General features: G+C 40.2%; 2 protein-coding genes across 3 annotated transcripts in view; one reads left to right on the top strand and one right to left on the bottom strand.

Annotated features, from left to right (window-relative positions):
• LOC109897903 (long-chain-fatty-acid--CoA ligase ACSBG2-like) overlaps positions 1-9,370 on the bottom strand; it is a 56,542-nt gene extending 47,172 nt beyond the window's left edge. Inside the window, exon 1 of the mRNA XM_020492557.2 lies at positions 9,062-9,370. The gene's annotated coding sequence lies outside the window, so the exon portion shown is untranslated. The remainder of the gene's footprint in view (positions 1-9,061) is intronic.
• Positions 9,371-10,258: 888 nt separating this feature from the next.
• LOC109897902 (DNA-binding protein RFX2-like) overlaps positions 10,259-24,949 on the top strand; it is a 63,306-nt gene continuing 48,615 nt past the window's right edge. For both annotated transcript variants that reach the window (XM_020492554.2, XM_020492553.2), the window contains exon 1: positions 10,259-10,424. The gene's annotated coding sequence lies outside the window, so the exon portion shown is untranslated. The remainder of the gene's footprint in view (positions 10,425-24,949) is intronic.

The following is a 24,949-nucleotide window of genomic DNA, read 5'->3' as shown; positions in this document are numbered from 1 at the left end:
TGGCGACGAGTATGAAGCGAGGGCCAGCCAACGAGAGCATACAGGTCGCAGTGGTGGGTAGTATATGGGGCATTGGTGATAGACTACATCCAGTTTGCTGAGTAGTGTTGAGGCTATTTTGTAGATCAAATCAAATTTATTTATATAGCCCTTCGTACATCAGCTGATATCTCAAAGTGCTGTACAGAAACCCAGCCTAAAACCCCAAACAGCAAGCAATGCAGGTGTAGAAGCACGGTGACATCGCTGAAGTGAAGGATCGGTAGGAGTCAGTTTTACAAGGGTGTGTTTGGCAGCATTAAGTGAAGGAGTCTGTTGCGAAATAGAAAGCCGATTCTAGATTTAATTTAGGAGATGCTTAATGCGAGACTGGGAGGAGAGTTTACAGTCTAACCAGACACCTAGGTATTTGTAGTTGTCCACATATTCTAAGTCAGAACCGTCCAGAGTAGTGATGCTAGTCGGGCGGGCAGCAATTGATTGAAGAGCATGCATTTAGTTTTACTAGCATTTTAAAGTAGTTGGAGGCCACGGAAGAAGTGTTGTATGGCAATGAAGCTCATTTGGAAGTTTGTTAACTTCTCTAGGATAGGGGGCAGCATTTGGAATTTCGGATGAAAAGCACGCCCAATTTCAACTACATGCTACTCATCCCCAGACGATATGCATATTAGTAGATTTGGATAGAAAACACTGAAGTTTCTAAAACTGTTTGAATCATGTCTGTGATGAAATATGATTCTGACCAGTATTTTTTGTAATTATCCGTGATGGGAAAACAGTAATCCGCATCTTTCACTCAGTGAAGAGATGTGCGCTAAGCAACTATTGGCTAGTTATTCTGTCTAAAGGAATGGGCGGGGTATTGTTTGAGCTTGCTACCATTGCATTAAAACAAGCCGCTCTTCCTCTGCTCTCATTTCCCCAGACATGTACGAGTGGCGCGTCTAAATCTCCCCTTCTCCAAACATTGTGTAGGAATCCGAATCTGTTGCTTGTCATTGAACAACAATCTAGTTATTTCCTGTCGACTTTGCTGTAGCCATATTCTTGTATTCGTCTGTCTACTTGGAGTAGTATAGTAGGTCTACTTTGTCGGTCCTTATTATTCCATTGCTAATTATGTCCGTCGTTATGTCGCGGCCCAAGCCCATGCTTGCTATTATTCATTTATTCTCACCCAGGCATGTTTACAGAGCAACACAGAAAATAAAAATGACAAAATATAGATTGTACAAATGTGACTTAACATAACATCAGGACAGAAAAGTTTTGCTCCTCTTAAAAGTTAAACAATATATAGGGCATGCGAATTAGCCTACCTTCACCTAAATCTGTGTCTGGACTAAATGCAGCAATGCATTAGGCTATTTATTTGCATAATTTGTTAATTGAATAGGAAAGTAAATCGTGTGCATTTTCATCTGTCGGGGGCGTTTAGGAACACAACGATTCACTTTGAGATGCACTCAGTGAGATCAGTATTGCACACTTGAGCTATAGGCTTTACCAGCATTTAAAAAGGGCACTTCCGATCACGAATATCAAGTGTGATAAAATGGATACGAGTATGACGAGATCAGCATACCCCTACCTAGACCCCACACTCAACTCTGGACATTTAAATTAGTTCCACTGCTTCCCTCCAAGGACTGATTTAGACCTGGGACACCAGGTGGGTGCAGTTAATTATTAGGTAGAACAGAAAACGAGCAGGCTCCGGACCTCTTAGGGTAAGAGTTGACTACCCCTGCTCTAGATTATTTCAGATAAATAAGTTCTGTTATACTCAGACATGATTCAAAGCACGCAACAGGCTGATCAATTCAAGGGTAGAAAAATTGGTGGCCTTCCGGGCAAATTTGAGGCTGACAGCGAGCCATCCTCAACAAGGTTGGAAAGTGACAGTAAAGATGAGGCCTCAGAGTCTGATGTTCAAGGAGGATGAGGATGTCCAGGGAGAAGACATGGAAGCCTGAGAGGAAGACAACCAAAGCTTTAGTTTTTAGACTATCATTTTACTGATGTATGTTGAAAAACATTTTTGGGAGATGCGACGGATCATTCAACATTCCCTTTCTTTTGTTGTTCAGTGAAATCATTCCATGTGAAGAGTCAACTCAAATAAAAGTTCAATTCATAACTACATTTATTATTTTTATTCTATTGGAAGGGTTGAATCATTTGCAATTATGTCTACTTATTAGACGGTAAAAGGTTTGTTTCGGTCTCCATATGATAATGCAAAAAACCTACATTTAAAATGGTATTAATATGAATTTGCATATATTTCCATTAATTCCCACAAAGTTTACACCTGAATATTCCCCAAAATGTGCAATACTACAAGGAGGCCACAAAAAGTACTCAAAACAGAGTGAGTTTTACACATGTTTAACATGGTTTTTAGGGCCACCTTTACGTTTGAAAAAATAAAATAGTGCCCCTTGTGTGCACTACGGGTAATATCTTATATCCCAGGATGGCACAGGCACGGTATGAAGGTATTGACATCCGGATATGTCAAACTCTAACCGAAAGTCACAAATTCTAGTACAGAACCATTTTTCATGTTCTAGTATAAAAAAAGTAACCGTTTCAGAATACCATGCAACACGAGTTAGTGCTGATCACAAGAATGTAGTCAATGATACCAAGGCTGAGAAAGAGCTTCCCACCTGGACAACACTGATTGGTGGGAATTTGCAGGTCATGGGGAATGGAGAGAAAGATAACAGGTCATTTGCCATTGCATTATCATATAACCTACATTTTTAGGGCTGTCCCATAACACACAAAAAAAAGGATCTTGGGTCAACCATGAGTCTTTTCTTTCAACCAATTAGTACATTTTTACAACGTATATTATATATAGTTGAAGTCAGAGGTTTACATACACCTTAGCCAAATACATTTAAACTCATTTTTCCACAATTCCTGAAATTTAATCCTAGTAAAAATTCCCTGTCGTAGGTCAGTTAGGATCAGCACTTTATTTTAAGTATGTGAAATGTCAGAATAATAGCAGGGAGAATGACTTATTTCAGCTTTTATTTCTTTCATCACATTCCCTACTGGGCCAGAAGATGGCATATACTAATTGAGTATTTGGTAGCATTGCCTTTAAATTATTTAACTTGGGTCAAATGTTTTGGGTAGCCTTCCACAAGCTTCCTACAATAAGTTGGGTGAATTCTGGCCCATTCCTCCTGACAGAGCTGGTGTATCTGAGTCAGGTTTGTAGGCCTCCTTGCTCGCACATGCTTTTTCAGTTCTGCCCACAAATGTTCTATAGGATTGAGGTCAGGGCTTTGTGATGGCCACTCCAATACCTTGACTTTGTTGTCCTTCAGCCATTTTGCCGCAACCTTAGGAAGTATGCTTGGGGTCATTGTCCATTTGGAAGAACCATTTTCACCCAGCTTTAACTTTCTGACTGATGTCTTGAGATGTTGCTTCAATATATCCACATAATTTTCCACCCTCATGATGCCATCTATTTTATGAAGTGCACCAGTCCCTCCTGCAGCAAAGCACCCCGACAACATGATGCGGCCACCCCCGTGCTTCACGGTTGGGATGGTGTCCTTCGGCTTGCAAGCCTCCCCCTTTTCCTCCAAACATAATGATGGCCATACAGTTCTATTTTTGTTTCATCAGACCAGAGGACATTACTCCAAAAAGTACAATATTTGTCCCCATGTGCAATTGCAAACCATAGTCTGGCTTTATGGCGGTTTTGGGGCTGTGGCTTCTTCCTTGCTGAGAGGCCTTTCAGGTTATGTCGATATAGGGCTCTTTTTACTGTGGATAAGGATACTTTTGTACCTGTTTCGTCCAGCATCTTCACAAGGTCCTTTGCTGTTGTTCTGGGAATGATTTGCACTTTTCGCACCAAAATACGTTAATCTCTAGGAGACAGAACGCGTCTCCTTCCTGAGCAGTATGACAGCTGTGTGGTCCCATGGTGTTTATACTCATGTACTCTTGTTTGTACAGATGAGCGTGGTATCTTCAGGCGTTTGGAAATTGCTCCCAAAAATGTACCAGACTTGTGAAGGTCTACAATTTTTTTTCTGAGGCCTTGGCTGATTTCTTTTGATTTTCCCATGATGTCAAGCAAAGAGGCACTGAGTTTGAAGGTAGACCTTGAAATACATCCACAGGTACACCTCCAATTGACTCAAATGATGTCAATTAGCTTATCAGAATCTTCTAAAGCCATGACATTTTCTGGAATTTTCCAAGCTGTTTAACCTGTTGGTACTAGGGGGCAGTATTTTCATTTTTGGAAGAATAACGTTCCCAAATTAAATGGGATATTTTGTCAGGACAAGATGCTAGAATATGCATAATTGACAGCTTAGGATAGAAAACACTAAAGTTTCCAAACTGTAAAAATATTGTCTGTGAGTATAACAGAACTGATGTTACAGGCGAAAGCCTGAGAAAAATCCAATCCGGAAGTGACTCATCTTTTGAAAGCCCTGCGTTCCGATGCGTCCCTATTGAGCTGTGAATGCCCTATCAACCATATTACGCTTTCTACGTATTCCCCAAGGTGTCTACAGCATTGTGACGCAGACTTAAGCATTTATGTTGAAGAATACCCGTAGGCGGCTTCATTGCGCAAGTGGTCACCTGATGCTCCCGGAAAGATTCTCGCGTAAAATACAGAGGTAGCCATTATTCCAATCGCTTCTACTGAGAAACCAATTGTCCTGGTTGATATTATTATCGAATAGATATTTGAAAAACACCTTGAGGATTGATTATAAACAACGTTTGCCATGTTTCTGTCGATATTATGGAGCTAATTTGGAATATTTCTCGGCGTTGTCGTGACCGCAATTTCCAGTCGATTTCTCAGCCAAACGTGAAGGACAAACGGAGCTATTTCGCCTACAAAAATAATATTTTGGGAAAAAATGAACTTTGGCTATCTACCTGGGAGTCTCGTGATTGAAAACATCCGAAGTTCATCAAAGGTAAACAATTTAATTTGATTGCTTTTCTGATTTGTAACAAGGTTGCCTGCTGCTAGCAAGGCATAATGCTATGCTAGGCTATCGATAAACTTACACAAATACTTGTCTAGCTTTGGCTGTAAAGCATATTTTGAAAATCTGAGATGACAGGGTGATTAACAAAAGGCTAAGCTGTGTTCCAATATATTTCACTTGCGATTTTCATGAATAGGAATATTTTCTAGGAAGATTTATGTCCGTTGCGTTATGCTAATTAGTGCTAACGGTCCCGTTCATGGGATGGGGTGTCACTAGAGGTTAAAGGTACAGTCAACTTGGTGTATGTAAACTTCTGACCCACTGGAATTGTGATAGTCAATTATAAGTGAAATAATCTGTAAACAATTGGAAAAATTACTTGTGTCATGCACAAAGAAGATGTCCTAACCAACTTGACAAAACTATAGTTTATGAACAAGAAATTTGTGGAGTGGTTGAAAGACGAGTTTTAATGACTCCAACCTAAGTGTGTTAAACTTCTGACTTCAAGTGTGTGTGTGTGTGTGTGTGTGTGTGTATAACATACATATATGTATGTGTATAATACTTATATGTATGTGTGTATAATAAATAAATATATATATATATATACATACACACACACACACACACACACATATACACACTTTATTTTAATAAAAATATATATATAACCTGAGCTTGGCTGATGCTTTAAGCACACTGTTTGATTAAATATGCAAGACAAAGGACTCAAGATAGCCTAACCAGAAGAAAAAGAAAAGGTTCCCGACCCTCCCCCTCCTGCTGGCCTTCACAGATTCTGCAGTTAAGCTCCTGAAGTTGCCGGTAACAGGCTACACCAGGGGTCGGCAATTTATCTTACCATTTATGCTGATCTGCGTGATAGTTATAATTTTCATATGAACATTTTCATGGTACCAGTTAATTTATAATAGTCTTTGGATCTTAACAATAAAAAATAGTCTAAATTATTTCTAAATGAACATTATACAAATCTAAAAGTACCTTCTATTGGCATCTATGTAAAATTTGCCTACATAAAGCCAACAAAGAAAAATATTGCAGCCTGTAGGTAGAAAATAGCCTGAAAAATAAATATCCTCTAACACCACACTGGCTACGCATGGCCTGTCTGCAACGAACTTGAAACATTGGATCATCTATCAACTGTGTCTGGCCTGAAAGCTAGCAAACTTGGAACATTGTATAAAATATTCTGGGGCCTAAGGTTGTGTCTACACTCGACACTTACATGCGACTCCTGCTATCAGAACACAAAGATCTCATTGAAAAGGAGGGGTCGCTTTGTGGTCTGATCGTGTTCAGATCTGGCTGACCACTTCAGGTGGTGGTCAGGGATGCATTGTGTATGGATTTCTCCTCAGTCTGGATGCAATCGGGCTAATGAAAGCGCATACAGCAGGTGACATCAGCACTCCTCGCACAAGTCTCCAGAAAACTTGTGTTTTAGGACCGAGAGGCACCTTTTCATTAGAACTTTGGAAGAAATACATTCCTAGCGTGTTAGGAACCTGTTTGCTATTTTGTGTTTGGCAAGAGCTATGCTAACCCATTTGCAATCCCTTTTAGCGTTGCTTGCTAGCTACAGAGTTTAGCTGGCTAGTGCCTATTCCACTGTTTGTAGAGTGCATACTGGCTTTTGATTATAGTGCAGGAAAAGGGAATCCAGACACATTTAAATGTAGGTTTAGATGCACGACGTGTCAGTAACTCCATGATCAGAATACTAAACCTGCATGAACTGTCAAGTCTAGACACTCCCTCAGTTTTCAGTGAGTTTGGGACAGACACAGCTGTAGGCTATTTGTGCAAAGTAGAAATCAGGTATATTATGACACTTCCACTGGTCAGAGCATTACATTTTCCCTTTCGTGCAGAGTGGTTATCGAAAGGGAGAGCAAACAGCCTATCGACCAAATAATCAACTACATGGGGTCAGCCCTAATTTACATAGAACTGTGCAAGGTGACAGCCTGCTAGGACTACAGTATATGCACCCTACTTTGAGGGACGAACAATCAGTCACAGGAGAATGAAGATGCTCACGGCCGGCCCGCTCATTAAAGGATTAGGCCTATGGCTAAACTGACCAAGACGCACCTCTAACAACAAATATACCCTAAATTCCTAAAACCCTATTCGGTGTCCTGTGTGAATCTAAGTGTGCGTTCTCTAATTCTCTCCTTCTCTCTCGGAGGACCTGAGCCCTAGGACCATGCCCCAGGATTACCTGACATGATGACTCCTTGCTGTCCCCAGTCCACCTGGCCATGCTGCTGCTCCAGTTTCAACTGTTCTGCCTTCTTATTATTCGAACATGCTGATCATTTATGAACATTTGAACATCTTGGCCATGTTCTGTTATAATCTCCACCCGGCACAGCCAGAAGAGGACTGGCCACCCCACATAGCCTGGTTCCTCTCTAGGTTTCTTCCTAGGTTTTGGCCTTTCTAGGGAGTTTTTCCTAGCCACCGTGCTTCTACACCTGCATTGCTTGCTGTTTGGGGTTTTAGGCTGGGTTTCTGTACAGCACTTTGAGATATCAGCTGATGTACGAAGGGCTATATAAATACATTTGATTTGATTTAAAACACCTTTTTGTTGGTGTTTTACAAACAGTAGGCTTACCACAGAGGGGGCTGCACCTCAGTAAATCCGGAAAATACTTATTTTCAACGAGTGGGAAAATGTATTTTAAAAACACCTTTTCAACCAAATTTTGCTTACTGGGACTTTTAGTTTTGCAAGGCAGCCCTGAAACCTCCACGCAGTTGCGTGCACACATTTAAATGGGTTTTATAGTAAATACATGTAATTTAACCGTAACAATGTATTACCTGTTAATGTGACCCTCCTGTAGGTTCAAACCTACAGGACAGTAGCTCTCCAGGAACAGGGTTGGAAAGCCCTATATGTAGCCCATGTATCTGATGCGGTCTGACCAAGAGTAAGACATGCCATACTCTTTTTGGCCAGACAGCATTACACATGGCCTACACATACTGAGACAGAGGGGCGCTGTTTCGATTGCTCAGATGCATTACGTGCGAACGTGCGATTGATGATTCTGTCTGTGCCCCTCTCTGTCATGTAAATAAACAACCAATATTTAAATATGGTAGGGCATGCCAGGCCCCCTAATGCCCACCTTTTACATTTGCCCCGGATTTTTTTTTGGGGGGGGTGGGGGTTATGAACTGAAAGCAACTAGTTTGCAGTGTTGAGTGAACTACATTTAGTTCCAACTAGAAATGTAACTACATTTCACTGTAGCTTGGTGGTAGTTGACCTAAATTCAACTCATGGTAGTGTTTTCAGTAGTTAATGACTTTTTACTTCTGTTAACATCCAATTCCAGAGTGTTCAATGTATGCAATTTATTATAGTTCAGACTTAGATATGATCATTTCTCACGAAGTAGTTTGATGTAGTGAACTACTTTCTCAAAGTAACTTTAGTTAACTATAGTTTTGTTAAGGGTAGCTTTAATTTAAGGGTAGCTTTAATGAAGCTTAACTTCCAGTGTGAAGTAATTGATTGCTTGGTCAACTATACATTTTCAGAGTAGCTTCCCAACACTAGAATGGCACGCATCTACTCGCTGTTGGTTAACTGGCTGAACTACCGGCAAAGCCTGAATAGAAATTCCACGAATATCTCTTCTACCAGTACCTAGCTGATTAGCTAACGTTAGCAAAGGCTGTCAAGCCAGCCGTCGCGTGCAAACAAAAGTAACGTTACCTAGAACAGTGGCTAATTGTAGCTAAGGTTAACCAAATTAGCTTCAAAGTTTAAATATCCCCGTTTCAATTAAGATATTCCATTTCAATTAAGAGCACCATAGTGAACAAATACTGTAGCTTCTCTCTGTAACTACCACTTGGTAAACTAGCCAGCTATAGTAACGTTCGCCACACAATTTCTGAGTCAGCATCACGCGTTCAACACGATATCGTTAGTTAACTTGTGTTTCCAAAAATTATTAGCTAGTAAGTCTACGAAAATAATGTTTGATAATGTTAGCCCTTACCGCCAATACAACACAATCAACCGTTTCCTGCAGGTAACTTCAGCGTTGCAAACTTTGGCGCTGAAGTTGTTGATTAGGGAATAGAGACACGTTCACTTCCCTGAGCTTCAAGTGTGCGCGTACTGATTCTTCGTGAGGAGAATGTGACGTGGCGGAGTTTCATTCGGTCATGTAACTTGAAACTGAAAGATATGTATCTGATTTATTTTGACTGTACTAACATATTGGTCTATGTGGAGAAAATTCGTGTTTTAAAACCCAGGTGAAATTAGGGTTGACAGTACAGGTAGTCTTGTGGTTAGAGCGTTGGGCCAGTAACCGGAAGGTTGCAAATCACGGAGTTGACAAGGTAAAAATGTATCGTTCTGCCCCTTACCTGCCGTCAATGAAAATAAGAATTTGTTCTTAACCGACTTGCCTAGTAAAAAAGTAGCAATGACTGGAAGAGGACCATATTGAGAGGCACTAGCAGTTATGGAAAACCTATGGGCTGGCAATGTCCTATTTAGACTAGAGGTTACATTTATATTTATTACACACATGACTGATAACAGCATTATTGTTGATTATTTTTTTGTGTTGACCTTTAAGCAATAGATGCTTTTTTCTTCAGAATTCATTGACATCATTCACTCATCCATATACTTATATGTACATATATATGTACATATTCTCATTCACCTCTTTATATGTACATATTCTCATTCGTTGCTTTAGATTTGTGTGTATTAGGTAGTTGTTGGGGAATTGTTAGAGTACTTGTTAGATATTACTGGAACTAGAAGCACAAACATTTCGCTACACTCGCATCAACATCTGCTAACCATGAGTATGTGACCAATAAAATTTTATTTTATTTGACATCAACAGCTGCACATGAACTTTCTTGTGGTATAGACTTCTACTCTCTAGCTCTGGCAATACCCAATGAATGAATTACCATAGATGTTTTATAAATTATGTGAATTGTTACAAGAAACAAATGGCACAATCTGCAGATTGCTGGATCCTTCACACATATATCTGAAATTCGTGACCAAATGTAAACGTTTGTAGCTTTACCAGAGATTAACATGGTCATAGCGCCCTCTTGTGGTCTAGTGGTCGATTGCCTTAGTGGGCGGAGTCAATGCAGTATTTCCGCCCTCGTTTTTTATTTTTTTTGCGACTGACGTATGAAGGAAAGGGTAGCAACAGTTGCCTCGAGACCCCCGCACGCCATAGTGACTGTAGCCGTGGAGACAGTTACTTACCAACGGGTGCAACACTCAGCAACAGCAGCAGCAGAAGCAACTGGAACTCAACGAGCAAGTGAGAGAGGGGAAAGAGAGCACAGCCAGGGCAGAACTTATACAAGGCAAAGGTGAATATATCTTTACGGAGTTGAGACGATACATTTATTCTAATTTGGGATAATGATACTGTGGTATTGAATGCACACCAATCTCTCTTTCATACCGTAGTAGATAACGTTACTTTCCCTTCGTCACATCCACCCCACGAATCTTCTGTCAAGCAGCTACCTAAACGTTAACTAGCCAGTTAACTAAGCTAATGTCGTTTACTCCATTCAACGCGATTGTTTGTCTGCCATTTCTATAAGTTTACCAGCAAGTTAACTATCGTATTGCTAACTATTTAGCTAAGTTAGTTCCATATTTGTACACATTTTTCAATTTTTATACACGGGTTTAAACCTTGTGCCAGGTTGTGTGCATAATTTAATTGTCGGTTTATTCTGCTATAATATGCCTGCTCTGAAGCTGCCAAGCTAGTTAGCTACAAGTTGTACAGTAGATAGCTAACGTTAGCTAAAAGAGCTCATAACATTAACATTTTGTAGAATTTTACTTCGTGGATGTGACTGACAACTTGCTGAAATTTTGCCTAACTCAATTTAGCTAAGTTAGCTCGATTATTCATGGTACCCACAAATTCATTCACCTACTGTACTAACTATTTATCGCAGAGCCAACCGATTTAGCCAACATTAGCTAGCTGCCAGCTGGGTCAGGTAACATAGGCATTAGTCTACCTTAAATAGCTAAGCCTATCTATTCCAAAATTGGGCAGACAATTATTATGTTTTTACCAACACCCATCTCTAATATCTGATTACTAACTTTGATATACGTTATTAATATTAACTCATGAAGAGACCCATTATAGTGCTGTTAAATTTCGACGTGTTAGCTGAATTAAATATTCAGTCGTTACTCGTTCTACTTTTTAAACATGTAACAGTGGCGCGAGCTCATCTCCAATAGCTCACTAACAGTGAGTAGTCGTTATTTGCTAGCCATGTTTATTAACTATCCTGTTACACAACAACAAACGGAAAGCTTGCCAGCTTACTGGTTATATCACATTCAGGGTGCCACTCGTGTCGATCTCGTTTTGGGAAAGGGGTGCATTGATGGAACAGTTTATTAGGCATGCTTTTTTCTTTTAGTAGGAGGCTGTGTAAAAGCTGATTGGACCGCTGTAAGTAGGCTAAGCCAAGGCAAATAGTAATTCTACTATAACACGTTAATAACCAATAGTAATGCAATTACCGAATCATATTCTTAGCTAACTACAAATATTTCCCAATTTTCTACACCTACGATTACCAAAAAGATGTAACAGCTAGGTGGTGCTATGATAGTTATTCCTCCTCAGTGGTTATTTTCTAAATAGTGGCTAATTATTTTTAGTGGTTTAATATAGTTATCCCATGTAAAATTTGAGACATCACACCTTTGAAACAAATATACTTATTATTTATTATTATTTATTATACCATTCAGCTAATTGTGGAACCCTAAACTCAAAGAATCAGATGGACATCAGGAGACATTGACTTTAACATCTTGACTCTGCTTGTCTGACCTCAGTCCAATTTTCTAGGAACAGTTCATCACCAATTTCCACGGTGATGTTACACTTGTTTAACAGAGCCAGGGCAGTTGATGAGTTCTATCCAAGATAGTGACATTTTGGGGCGGCAGGTCGCCTAGTGGTTAGAGTTTTGGGCCAGTAACCAAAAGGTTGCTGGATTAAATCCCAAAGCTGACATGATAAAAATCTGTCTTTCTGCCCCTGAACAAGGCAGTTAACCCACTGTTCCCTGGTAGGTCGTCATTGTAAATAAAAATTTGTTCTTAACTGACTTGCCTAGTTAAAAAAATATATATATTGTCCTGGTGTTAGTTCTCATTAGGTGTGCTGCGCTTTATACTTATCTTTAGAGCCGAGTGCCCATACTAGTGAAAACCATGAGGATAATAGGCACGGAAGTGGTTAATGCAATGACTACAGCGAAGCCCTTCTCTCTACTCTTATTTTGCATTAATTTCTTGTCAAATAATTTGTCTCCACTGACAATTTGTATGCAGTTTGGTTGAGGTGCCTTTCAAAAACATTTTTGGGGGGGTCTCTAGACCCCACTGAGTTCACCCTGATCAAATGACAGCTGTCAGACGCTCCTTTGTGAGACCTGTTTGCTGTAGTTGGCAACAGTTCTTAATAATCTTTGTCGCATAAAAATGCACTCTTTTAATTAACTATTTTAATTAAAATATCTGTTTTCTGGTAATGGAATACACCGTCACAGGTGCACTTCCACATAGGATGCCTCTTCCCAGGCAGAGAACTGAATGATTCATGTTGAGATGTATTATTGATGAAGCCCAATACCTGTTTCCTTTCATCTGAAATGGGGAGTATATTTTGTGTATTTTCATTAGCCAGCCTGTATATTTATGAGAGTTAGGTTGATGGTGGCTTTTTGAGTGCCATCTGTTAATGGGTCTTTTGTTGAAGGTTGTTAGCCTGCTACTCCACTAAATAGGCCTATAGGGACTGTGCTCATAAAGTTTCCTTCAAAATTAAGTTTCTTGCAGTCTAATCCTTATTTTACTAATGCACCCTGATCTTGAGTAAGGATAAAATCAATGTTTAAGGGATTACTGCACTTGTTTTGACAAATTAGGGTACTTCTGAAAGAATCTAGCTTTGATTGGTCTACAAAGAAATAATGTCCCTGAACCACCATGCAGCCAGAATCTGATCATGCTGCTGTTATGTTTACATGGCAACTTGATATATAAATACACCCAAAGTCATGGAAAGAGAGTGGATGGGGTGGGCCAGAGGGTAACGTGTTATTCTTTTAAAAGTCAGTGTTTTTAATCAAGTTATTTTCATCTCCCTGGATGTGGCGGGTGTACATAGTTTTGGCTTGCAGAAGCAGGTCAAGTGGAAAAGGTGCTCAATAGAGGAGAGTAATACGGAATGGAAAGAAGCTGGTACTGACTAGTTAAACCCATTCTGAGGTTTTGTACTGATTGTGTTTTGGGAAGTGGGTCTTTCTTGTGCTCCATTGAGAATGATATGTTTCCTCTTGAGTTGCCTTCTTAATCAACAAACATCAAAAACCTTTTTAAGGCATGCTCAAGCAACAACAAAAAACATTTGGATCAGTTGAAAGAATACATGCTGTTAGAGTTTACTGGGTAACTTTCAACATATATTTTATTTTGGTCTGCCAGTGTCTTCATTATTGACACAGCCTGCAGCCTGTGATTGTGGTCATGCTTCGGTGCCTCCCAGCGATGAATGCCACTGTGACCTGTGATTCACCACTGCCGCCTGTGGTCCAGGTTTAGTCCTGTCTGTACTCTTCCTATGGACCCCTGTCCTAAGTATCCACTTTGGCACTGCTTTTGTGATTATTTTAGCAGTATCCACAGTAACCCTATACCATATTGAGGTTTTAAGGGACTCGTCCCTGGTACAATGCAGCTCTCAAATGGGCAGCTGCAATGGTCCCTGTGGGGGGGGGTCGTCAAATGTCCACTGTATGTGTTCATGCTGTATTTAGCTAATCTGGATGAGGTCCAGCCCTGAGGAGAGGTGCTCAGTCTAATACCCGGCCAATCACTGCCTGTTATTGAGAGTCTGCACAAACTCAGACCACAAACTCAGACCAACAATGTTAACATAAGAACATCATTTTTTCAAAGAATTGTCATCAAGACAGAGTAGGCTACTCTCGATTGCAGGCAATGGTTCACTGCTGGAGCATTTGCCAGAACTCAATCAATGTGTGGTGCTGATATGGCCCATTTTTTTGGACACTGGAGTTATCATCCATTAAATTATTTTTGTAACTTTTGATTCGCATCCTATTTTAAAAGCCAATAGTTGGCACACTAGCAGCAGTGTGCCTAATTTATGTAGATGTCATCACTGTTGTTTTTACAGTTATGGTGTTAAGATCCAAGAGCATTTAAAATTGGAATTCGTCCTTGCTGTGCTTACTGAGCCATCTGGTCTCTGTACATTTGATTATCTGACATTAACTCTGTTTTTAATGAGATTTGCAAAACCTCCAGTCAGAAATGTCATGAATTCACTGAACAGAGCAGAGGCACACAGAAGATGAATACCTTTGGGGAGTTGTTAATGTGTACATGGGAAGTAATAGTGTGGTGGTTTTCTACATAAGAAAGGGGCAGTTTTTCCTCTGTTATTACAGTTAACTCCGTTAACTCAGCCACCACAAGTGTCCATGTCAAGTGTCCATGTGCAGTAAATCTGTTTTGTCTTGCAGACAGTGTTAAGTTGTCGACACAGGCAGTGCAGTTTGGAAATCACAAAGTAGGCTTTTGTCTCCAAGCTACTGAGAAAGTCTCACCAGGTAGAAAAAAAGTTGCCCATGATTGGCTCTCAGTAGCAACAGGTTAAAACTTGTTGTGGAATGAAATGTTTTTCAGTTGTTTTCACTCTCACGTCACCAGGGCCATTCTTTACATTCCACCTGGTTTGTAATCATAGCTACACAACTCCCACAAACAGCAGACGGGGTTCTGACATTTGCATCACAATGATGGGCCCCCCCTCAACTTTTTTCAGCAAGGGACAGTTGACCTCCCCCAACCCTCTCCACTTTCTCTCTCTAGTTCTTTTCTTTTGTGGAATTTTCCTTAGTCAAAATATACATTTTTATGTCTACGTTTTCATTTCTCATTTTAAAAAAGCAACAAGTATGCACGCATTACTGTACATAGCGTTTAGTAAAATGCCTCTGATAATTGGCATATATTATATATTATAACAAGTATAACCATGAACTTGCTTTAAAATAATAACTGTACATTGAGAATAGATTTGCTTAGATTTGTGAGCAGGCAACTTACTGTTTCTTTGAGGTCTGCGTTTGTCTGCAGGGCTGCACTTCAGAAGCCATTCAATAAGATGATTTGACAAGGAACAGGGGCAGAGGAGGCTCGCAGGTGTAAGGCTTCCTGGGTTTAGGGCTGAAAGTGGGCTGTGGTGGTCATGAAATTTTGTCAGACGGGGATTGTCAAGCAAATAACTTCCGGTGTCATGGTAATTGACTGTTAATTAACAAACACATTTAGCATCTCCTGGCTTCCACTATCTACATTTGAAAAAAAGTCCAATATATCCATTTAATATAACCTACACCATCACAATCAATTATTTGATAATTACATGATATGAATAAAATGTTGTCTATTTCAGAAGAACAGAACAGCATACTCTGAGTTGTCCTTATGTTAGGCCCTGATCTGGCTATGCCAAATGGCTGTGAGCTACACTAGTTCATTTAGCTTAGAATTGCATGGCATTATTTTATAGTATGAAGAATACAATTCAACAAAGCTGAATAAAATAGAAACGATATTTTCCCCAAATTATTTGAAGGAGTGCGCACATGCGGCTATTCTGTGTTGAACGGTTAACAAAGAAACAGGTCCTCCTATTTGCTTAATTTAGAGTTATTTATACAACTTTAGTTGTGATACAAATGCTAGGCTATATGTTTAGACTTTTAATACATTCTAAGGCTGCATGATGCCACTAATGATTATTAGAACATTTTTGCATGAAAGGCATGAGCTCTGCTTTGTTTTTTTTGCACGGGCTGCACAGTCTCTCTCTGCATCAGTCTCTCATTCACATTTTGACAAGCACTTGATAATGACCCGAATTTCCCGGCAGCATCCCTTTTGTGTGGCTGTAATGCCCCCTAAAAAAAATCCATGCCTTTTGCAACCAGTGGCCGTTGTGCCCTTGGGCTGAATATAATAATTATATTTCTCTTCTCCCGGCTGCATGTTCTGAAGCACTTCTCACTCACATGGCTCTCTCAGATAGCTCAATTCTTATTAGCCAATGCCCGTCACTTGATCCAGTCCTTCTCACAGGCTACAAGTGACGACGGACACATAGGGGACGCAATTGCGCATGTCCTTATCGAATTCTTAGGCTCCTATTGAAGATGTTGGAAGAACTGTCCACATTTACTTTTTGTCAGCCAACAAGATGAGTAGGCCTAACGAACAGCAAAAGCACTAGCCTATGTCAATCTACTATCCCCCATAGTACAAAGGTTCTTTGTTCTGTGCAAGATAAATATTCCAAACATAGTCTGGAACAGTTGTGGGATGCGATAGATCCCAAATTAATACAACCACTCGCATCAATTATTTTTTTTTAAATCAATGAGGCTGGCACAACAGATCAGAATGTTTATCTTAAAATGTTGATAAACTATTAGGCTATTTCTTCACATTATAAGCGCAGCAGTGCAGACACGGCTGTAGGCTATAAGTGCAAATGTTCCAAAATGCAATCAATTAGCGGGAAAACACCATTCTCAAAAGTGACCGAAAATGCGTTTATGCATGTTATGCTTTTATTACAATATAGCATTTTTTTATGGTGAAAAGGATCTTCCCCTAGAACAATAGAAAGCTGATGGGATCCTTCTCTTTTTAATCAAGGCCATCAAAACTTTGTTTCTCACACAATTGCATAGCCTATAGAAATGTTGAGCAACATGAGCCCATGGGCTCTCATGAAGTGTTTGATTAGATTTTCGATTACATTTGCACTGATGTCAGAATGATTAGAGGGACAATAGAGTGCTGAGTACCAGGCAGTTAGCAAGTTTGGTAGGTTACTAATAATCATCAGCAGCAACAGTTAGGAGAAGCCTAATTACCGGTACTAAACGGTCATGTGGAATTTGACTGCCGTCATGACCCGTGACTACCGGTGTGGCGGTAATACGGTCAACGTAACAGCCCTAGCTGAAAGCACACCACAAATTGTCCACCAGACACATTGTAGCATTTTTCTTCCTCAAATCAACATGAATCACAATACCTTGATAAGCCATCCAAAAAGTTCCTTTACCCTCTCTGACACAACAGCCAGTAAGACTACGTTAACTGTTTGAAATGTTTTATTTATTAAGAAATTGACATTGACTGATGTCAGATACAACCACACAATCATGTTGTCATGGAGATGTAGTAACCAACACCCATCTGTAATATCTTCTTACTACTAATAAGTTCTTAATATCAACTCAGAAAGAGACCCATCATATTGCTGTTAGATCTTGGCGTGTTAGCTGAATTAATAGATTATCTTGAATCTTGCTGCCACTTAGCAGTCACAGAGATGGTGACCTTGTGACGTTCTATTGTAATGATAAAACAGACTGGTTGAGTCCTATCTGTCAGATAGTAGAAGTGGTCAGCATACTATCCATTGCATGATAAACCATTTCTATGTTTTAATGGGGAAACGATTTATTGGGTGACTCATTGGTTTGTTTAATGTATTGCTTGTGAAATCGTATGATCAATTGCTGTGTGTCATGTCTGCATGGAGTGAATCCCCTGCCAAGGAAATGCAGATTCGTCTTGTGAGATAAAACCTGCTACTTTGGTTCAGAGGCCAGGATGATAGCTGGAGCACTACCTCTGCCATCTACTGAGGTCATCTCTCCGGTATCTCTCTGCCTGGAAAAAATGATTCACCCCTGCACAAGAGCAACTGAAAAGAGATCTGAAATACACTTTGTCTGTTTGACTGCTCTCAGCCTTTCTTCTACAGGCAGTTACCGCTTGCACACTTTAGTCTTTGAAAGTGAAAAGATAATATGCACATCTCGACCGGGAGCTAATGTGGGTTTATATTTAGATATGCCTGGGATGTGATTATGAAAAGTCATAGTCCATGGCTTACTGTGGTAGCGAACTTGCAAAGCAGCAGAGACACTGAATTTCTCTGAGCCTGATGTTCATTATGAGTTATCCATAAACCCTTGAATTAAATATTTTCTCAAATTACAGCTGCAAGATTAATCAACCTATGGATATGGGCTTGGATCTCAGGATCAGGTTAACACGTGAGTTAGTCCAGAGCATGATTTTGGATGCTAAAGCAGTTCCTCCTACAGTTTAGGGAAAGTCTGGACCAGGGTTTCCGTTAGCCAGTATATGATGGCTTTGACCCCCCCCCCCCCCCAAAGAAAATAATAATTGAAAAGCCGCTAAAATTGTTGCAATTTGGGCGGGAAAAATCCATTGCAAAATAATGCTTTTAATTCACTGATGGAAGTACCAGTCAATGTGCTCTGACTTCAAAGGCAAATATACTTTTATATGCTAATAAATCCTCAAGCTGCTTGGAAATTAGTGACAGGTGAGTGTGTTTCTACTCACCTGACACGCAAAAGTTCCTCATAAGGGACTTCAGCTAAGTACCCCGACTGGACAAAATTGTGGAAGATTGTGTTGATTATCCCCGATTCCAGTGTGCCCGTCGTCGAGAGGGGATTCTTTCTCCAAAACAGATTAAAGACAGCCTCAAGATCACGCCTTCTTGAGGACAAAGTAACAAGACTGATGCGATTTGCAAGCTGCTCCATGTGGTTGGACGGTTTTGACTTCCTAACAGCAGCGGCTGACAAGGTCTCGTAAATTAGAGGCAAATTATTTTGTTAGTCAGTCCCAGGCTCTAGCAGTTCTGCTGCCGCCCTAGGCAAGATCAACGTATGCGTCCCTGTGTCATATATAGTATAAAGATTTGGAATAGATTGATAGACTAGAGTAGAGTAATGATGTGTATCAAGTGCAAATGGTGCATTTCAGTTGAGCTTGTTCAGTAGCACATGGAAATGAAATATCGTTGGCAACTATTCACAACAGCAAGTTACAATGTTGCAATCCCTAGGCAGCCAACTGCCTATAGTAGGAAATAGAGTTGTTATCAATAAGCCACGTATATCACACACATGGTCTAAAATTAACACTCCCCGCCTGCCAAATGCGGGTAGATTTTGGCATTGGCAGGTAAGATGTTGTCTATTTCACCAGCCACATAGGCGGGTGATCAGGGTTCCACATTGCGAACATTTCACTTGCATTTGTGCATAAAAATAGTCACGTATGATCACATTTATTGTAAAACAAATACTGCAGTAGCTGTTTTCAAAGTATTTCCGCCGGTTTGTTTCATAGCTGGTAAATTTAATCCACAAAGTCAAAGAACTACGAATCCTATATAGCCTATTCCACCTCGCGCTGCAACACTGCCTGGCTGGGGGATGTGCGCATGTGAAGAGCTGAGAGGCCGTGTCTAGAATTGACAGTTCATGCAGCATTTGTATTCTGATAATGGAGTTCTGAATTCCAAACATGTCACACGTCTACATTTACATTTAAATGTGTCCACATTGTGTCCGTTCACGCGCTATATTCAAATGCCAGTTGGCATTCTAGAAATGGTGGAATATGATGACACAACAGCTGATGGCAGTAGCTAACTTCTGTAACTAAGTAGCCAGCTATCCTCTGTCGTTAGCCAGCAAGCAACGCTAAAGGGATTGCAAACGACTTAGCATAACTCTAGCCAAACCGAAAAATTATCTTTCTAAATATTAGCTTGCTGGCTAGCATTTATGAGGCCAGCAAACACGTTCCCCACACACTAGAAACATATTTCCTCCTATTATATGATTCCATCTGTGTTATTTCATAGTTTTGATGTCTTCACTATTATTCTACAATGTAAAAAAATAAAGAAAAAGCCTTGAATGAGTAGGTGTATCCAAACTTTTGACTAGTACTGTAAGTGTCAAGTGTAGACACGACCAGTGAATTATTCATTTTTAGAAGCGATGCGCAAAGGCATAAAAGTTGGTTTAATTTACTTAAAACGAAAGACTACTGAAGTGAGACTGCCCTTGTGTTTTTACACAAGGTTGTTTTTCTATGTTTGAGTTTCAACTGCTAGGGAAGAGAAGACAAACTTATCCTAGGCAGACTCAATCTCACAGCCACAAACATGACTCAAATCGTGCTACCACACCCTTAAAAGGGAAGGTGCAATTTTTTGTCTCATCTGTGATATTAGGCCACCCAAAATGAAATATTAGCATCCCAAAAATATTTTGGCTGATAAAAAAATCTGAGTGGCTGGTAGATTTTTATTATCTATCTTCTACTAAGCTAACATATGGAATTGTTTAAAGATGGTTATATCATGGACCATTTAAGCTATTCCATTTTTATTTTATTTTAGGACCCCTTTAGGTATAGAATTATATATACAAAATATTATTTGGTAAAATATAGAATTTGCCCCTTTAGTACTATAGAAACACATTGAATAACACATTAATAAATGGCAAGAAAGAAAGTAAAAATATAAAATATTTTTGGACACATTTAACCCTTTATTTTTGTTGGCACAAAACTACCTCCATACTTCCATTAATTTGTATGGGTTACCTTCCAATGAGTCCCGTGACACTTGTGGGGGTCGTAGAGCACACCATCATGCTCGTGAGTCTCACCTTTCCATAGAGTGGTCATAATAGTTAGTAGGCCAAACCATTCGGACGCTACAGACATTTTTGTGAGAAGACCGATTTTCGGGATGTCTCCTGGTCGGAGATGTTAAAGGGTAACATAGGCGGATGCGGGGGACTGAGACGCAGCCTATGCAACAAAAAAAACATGTCTCTAGCTTAAATTGACAGATTTTGATGTGGATGTTTTGTATTATGTTCATTAGGTTGATGCATGGGTGTGTCAGACTCTTAAGGATTAAGATGAATTACAATACTCTAAATGTGATTTTGAGCACCGTGGGTGGACGCCCTAATGCATTACACACCAAATGCATATAGATGTCTGGTACATTTCTCAAATGCCCGTTAAATAAAATCTTGCCGGTCACGTTGACCAGTGCCAAAACGGAAACCCTGGTTTGGACTAAAACTAAGCCCAATGAGCCTTAACCCACTTCATGTTCTTACTCATCGATTGTTTTGGTTAAATGTGATCCGTCTATGTCAATACCATGCAACAGGTGATGTTTTTCTTTGGATTATCAAAGGGAAAGCTGCTCAGCTAGTGTAGTAAGAAATTCGAGAAAGATTTCTAACAGAAAGCACACGTAATGCAGAGAATATTTTGCATGACAGAGTAGCTTTAGGAGTTTCCTTTGCCACGGGCTTTGCATCTTGCTGTTTATAATTATTTTAACATGCCGTTCCGACCTCCTCTGCTTTGACACTCAGATGGTATGGATTTTCTGGAATGCTTGATGTGTCTACAGTGCACACGTCACCCATTCCCAGTAGAGTCAAACTGTGTAGGTCTAGACAATGTCTTGATATTTAGTAAAATATTCAACATTGTCAAACTCTATATAATATAGGCAACATGGGGAGCTACAAAGCAGTTTATTTGTTTTAATGTTTGCATTCTAAGTTAATTATTATAGGAATGCCTTAGGTTGTGGTTTAATTTGTCTGTTCTGATAATAGCACCAAGCCCATGGCACCATGCAAGGATTTTATAGGAAAGTCTAAATGATTAGAATCAGTATTTCTTGGGGACATTGACTTGGTAAATATACATTGAGCATCACTTAGTGATGTTTCACTTTGGTTTTGTCTAGTCTGTATTGCCACCTTCAGATGTGATCGATGTCAAACATAAAACCGTCTCCATGCTAGCTGCCACGTTGGAACAGTTTAGTTGCATTTCACAAACTGTTTTTCTATCTCTATGGGCAACAAGGTGGCATGACAACAAAGACTGATGTTCCCTCCTTCACTCTGTCATCACCCCTGCCGGAAAAACAGGAGACAAATGATCATTAAAGAGAGAGACAACCACATGCAACAGATTACCTTCAGGACACTTAATTCATCCCTGCCCATCTGCTTTGTTTTCCAGGAGGTTGACTGCTCCTCACAAATGTACTTTCTTCTTCTCTAACACAGTGTTATTCATCTTAGGAGTGGATGTAGAATGGAGATGGATGGGAGGTGGTGGAGGAAATCTGCAAAAGGTTATAGAGGTGGGGGGTGGGGGAGGTGTATGGGTTAACACAGTCTCCTTGGCAACCGTTTGATAATTCTCCGGCTGTCAGGCCTGCACTCCACATGGTAACGAATGGCATCTCTGTGTTGACGGGCTGTGACCAGAGGTGGAAACGGGGAGAGAGTGGATCCAGGATCAGTGGCTGGTTTAGCGGCCCCTTGAATGGCACCTCTCATCTAATAGCTGGCCACGTCCCCTCCTCTCCCTCCAGCGTCGCCATCTGCAGATCCCAAGAGCTGCTTTGATTGGATTAGCCATGAATTCATGAGACAGGCTTGAAGAACAGCCTCTGTCGTGGAAATCTCTTATCATATCTTAATTAGCTTTTTGTGAGTGCATGCGCCTGTGTGCTATCGTTATGTTTTTTTGTTATAGAATCAAAAAGAAGCCAACCTGGGTTTCTTACAATGGGGATGGCTATTAGATTGGTCACCCAATATAGATCACATTGATTTAACTATTTTCAGAGTAGAAAGTCTTATGGAAAGCATGTTTCTTCTCCTTGAAGTACATTTATCTGTTATATAACTGAAGGAATGGGCTAGGAATTGTACGTGGGGGCAGGATATGGTGAACAAAGAAGTGGTGCACAAATGTCCCCCATAGACATGAGTTTAATGACAAGTGTCCATGCTTTATTGCCTGGTTGTTTCAACTTCCGATGTGCAGTAAAAGCCCCTTGAGTCGGACTAGTCTGTGGCAGTGCTCTCCTCAAAGTGTTTATGTCTCCTTCCTGCTGCATGGATTATACACGTTGGAAAAGTAATCTGTGATTGATTTTCAAAGTAATTGTTGTTTTTGGAATGGGGAGGTGTAAGCCAAGCTTCGAGGATTGGCTGTCCCCTTTCTGATGATTTAAACATTCTTCCTTCATTTGACCACCGAGTGCATAAAAGAGAGAGAACAGTTGAAACCAGCATGGCGTTTTTAACATTTTTATATAATCTTTCTTCTCCATGGCACAGGAATGAGTCTGCCCTCTGTCTCCACCCCGGTGTCTGAAATTAATAGCTTACGTATTTATTGTTGTAAGTTTCTGCTTAGTGTGAGATAGAGGGATCAGTTGGGGGGATGGCATTGTTTGGTTTGGGAAGTATTCTGTTGGTTGCATAGCAACAGGCCCCTGGAAACGGGAGTGGACGGTGTTGCCACTAGCAACCGTTGTTGCTCTGCAAACAATGTGGGCCAGTGCAAACAAGAGCCAAGACTGTGGGCTCCTGTTTTTAATTGAACATCTGTATGTGTTTTTCTCTGATTGAGCGCTGGTTAAGTTAGATTTGTCAGTGACAGATGTTTAAATCTTGTCTAGATTTTCATACCAAATAGCAGGTATAAGTTTATAGTACTGCACGCTTACCTTTAAGAGGTCTACCAAATTCACATAGAAATGTGTGTTATAGATCTGTCATTCTCATTGAAAGCAAGTCTTAGAAGCGGTTGATCTGTTCTATGTGCACTATTTCTATGCTTCCCGTTCTTAAGTTTCGTTTTTGTGTTTTTTACTTTTGGTTTTGTACACCAGCTTGGTTTAGATAGTACAATGATTCTCTACACTATAATTGCTAGTTTTGTCACATAAACTGAAATTAAGCAAACTATTTAAATTTTAGCAACCATAAAATGGCGGAGTGATTTCTGCATAGGGCATCTTTAACAGAGGGATATTGGTCCGCTCACACAATTGTCTAAATTGCTAATTTGTGAGTTGCTTGAGTGAAGACAGGATCATTTTTTCGAGGTTTGTGTGTGAAGTTGTCTCAGGGTTGGGAGGAGAAAGTCTCTGTTAAAAAGTGCAGCCCATTCACAGTTGGGTTCTGCAGTGGTTTGCCGGGGCTCCCGCAGTGTTTCTGCCGCTCATAGCAGTTGTTGAGGAATTTGTGTGGCTTTTAACTGTCACGGGGGGGCTCAACTCAATGTGGCTGGGGGAGAAAGCCATCTAACCAGTCTGCCTGCCTGCACTCCCTCCCTCCTCCAGTCCAACGCATGGCGCACTTCCAAAGCACCCACTTATTTGAGCTTTAAGCATGAAAACTTAAAAGGACAAAGCCTAGGTTTATGAGTCCTTGTACCACCCCACTCCACTGCTCCCTCTCCCCCCTTCAGTGCATAATAACCACGCTAAGGAAAGAAGTCCAACGATAACTGCAGGGATTGTTATCAGTGTATTTATAACTCAACTGACACCCCATGGACAAATTCCTTCCATTTGAAACATCTGGCCGCTGGAGCTTTAAATAAATAAAAAATCATTTTTAAAGATGCCGTCCGGGATCTTAAATTCTTAACATATTATACACATTTTGCAAAAAAATAAAAAATGTAATACTTTTTTTGTAGGATGTAGCATATCATACAAAATGGATGACTTTGTATACAATTGTGCACAATTTTTCGGGGACCTGTTTTGGCTCGTGAGCACAAACAAATGGCTGAATTTATACAAAAGTTCTGGACCATCACTTTAACTTCTTTCAGAAAATGCTAAATGAGTACTGCGATTATTTGCTGTTGTGTTACAAGTTTGCCACAAGGAATAATGCAAGGAATAGACAAATAATGGAGGATTGTCTGTCTATATTCTACTCGGGACCCTTATAGACAGGTGCTAATTTTGCCTCCTGTCTGACAAATACATATGAGAGGGACTAGAGGTGGCTGAAAGTGACCGAGGCTGTTTGTGACT

Source organism: Oncorhynchus kisutch, linkage group LG10, assembly GCF_002021735.2.
Source record: "Oncorhynchus kisutch isolate 150728-3 linkage group LG10, Okis_V2, whole genome shotgun sequence".
NCBI classification, from domain to species: domain Eukaryota; kingdom Metazoa; phylum Chordata; class Actinopteri; order Salmoniformes; family Salmonidae; genus Oncorhynchus; species Oncorhynchus kisutch.
This window is presented reverse-complemented; position numbering and strand designations above follow the sequence as displayed.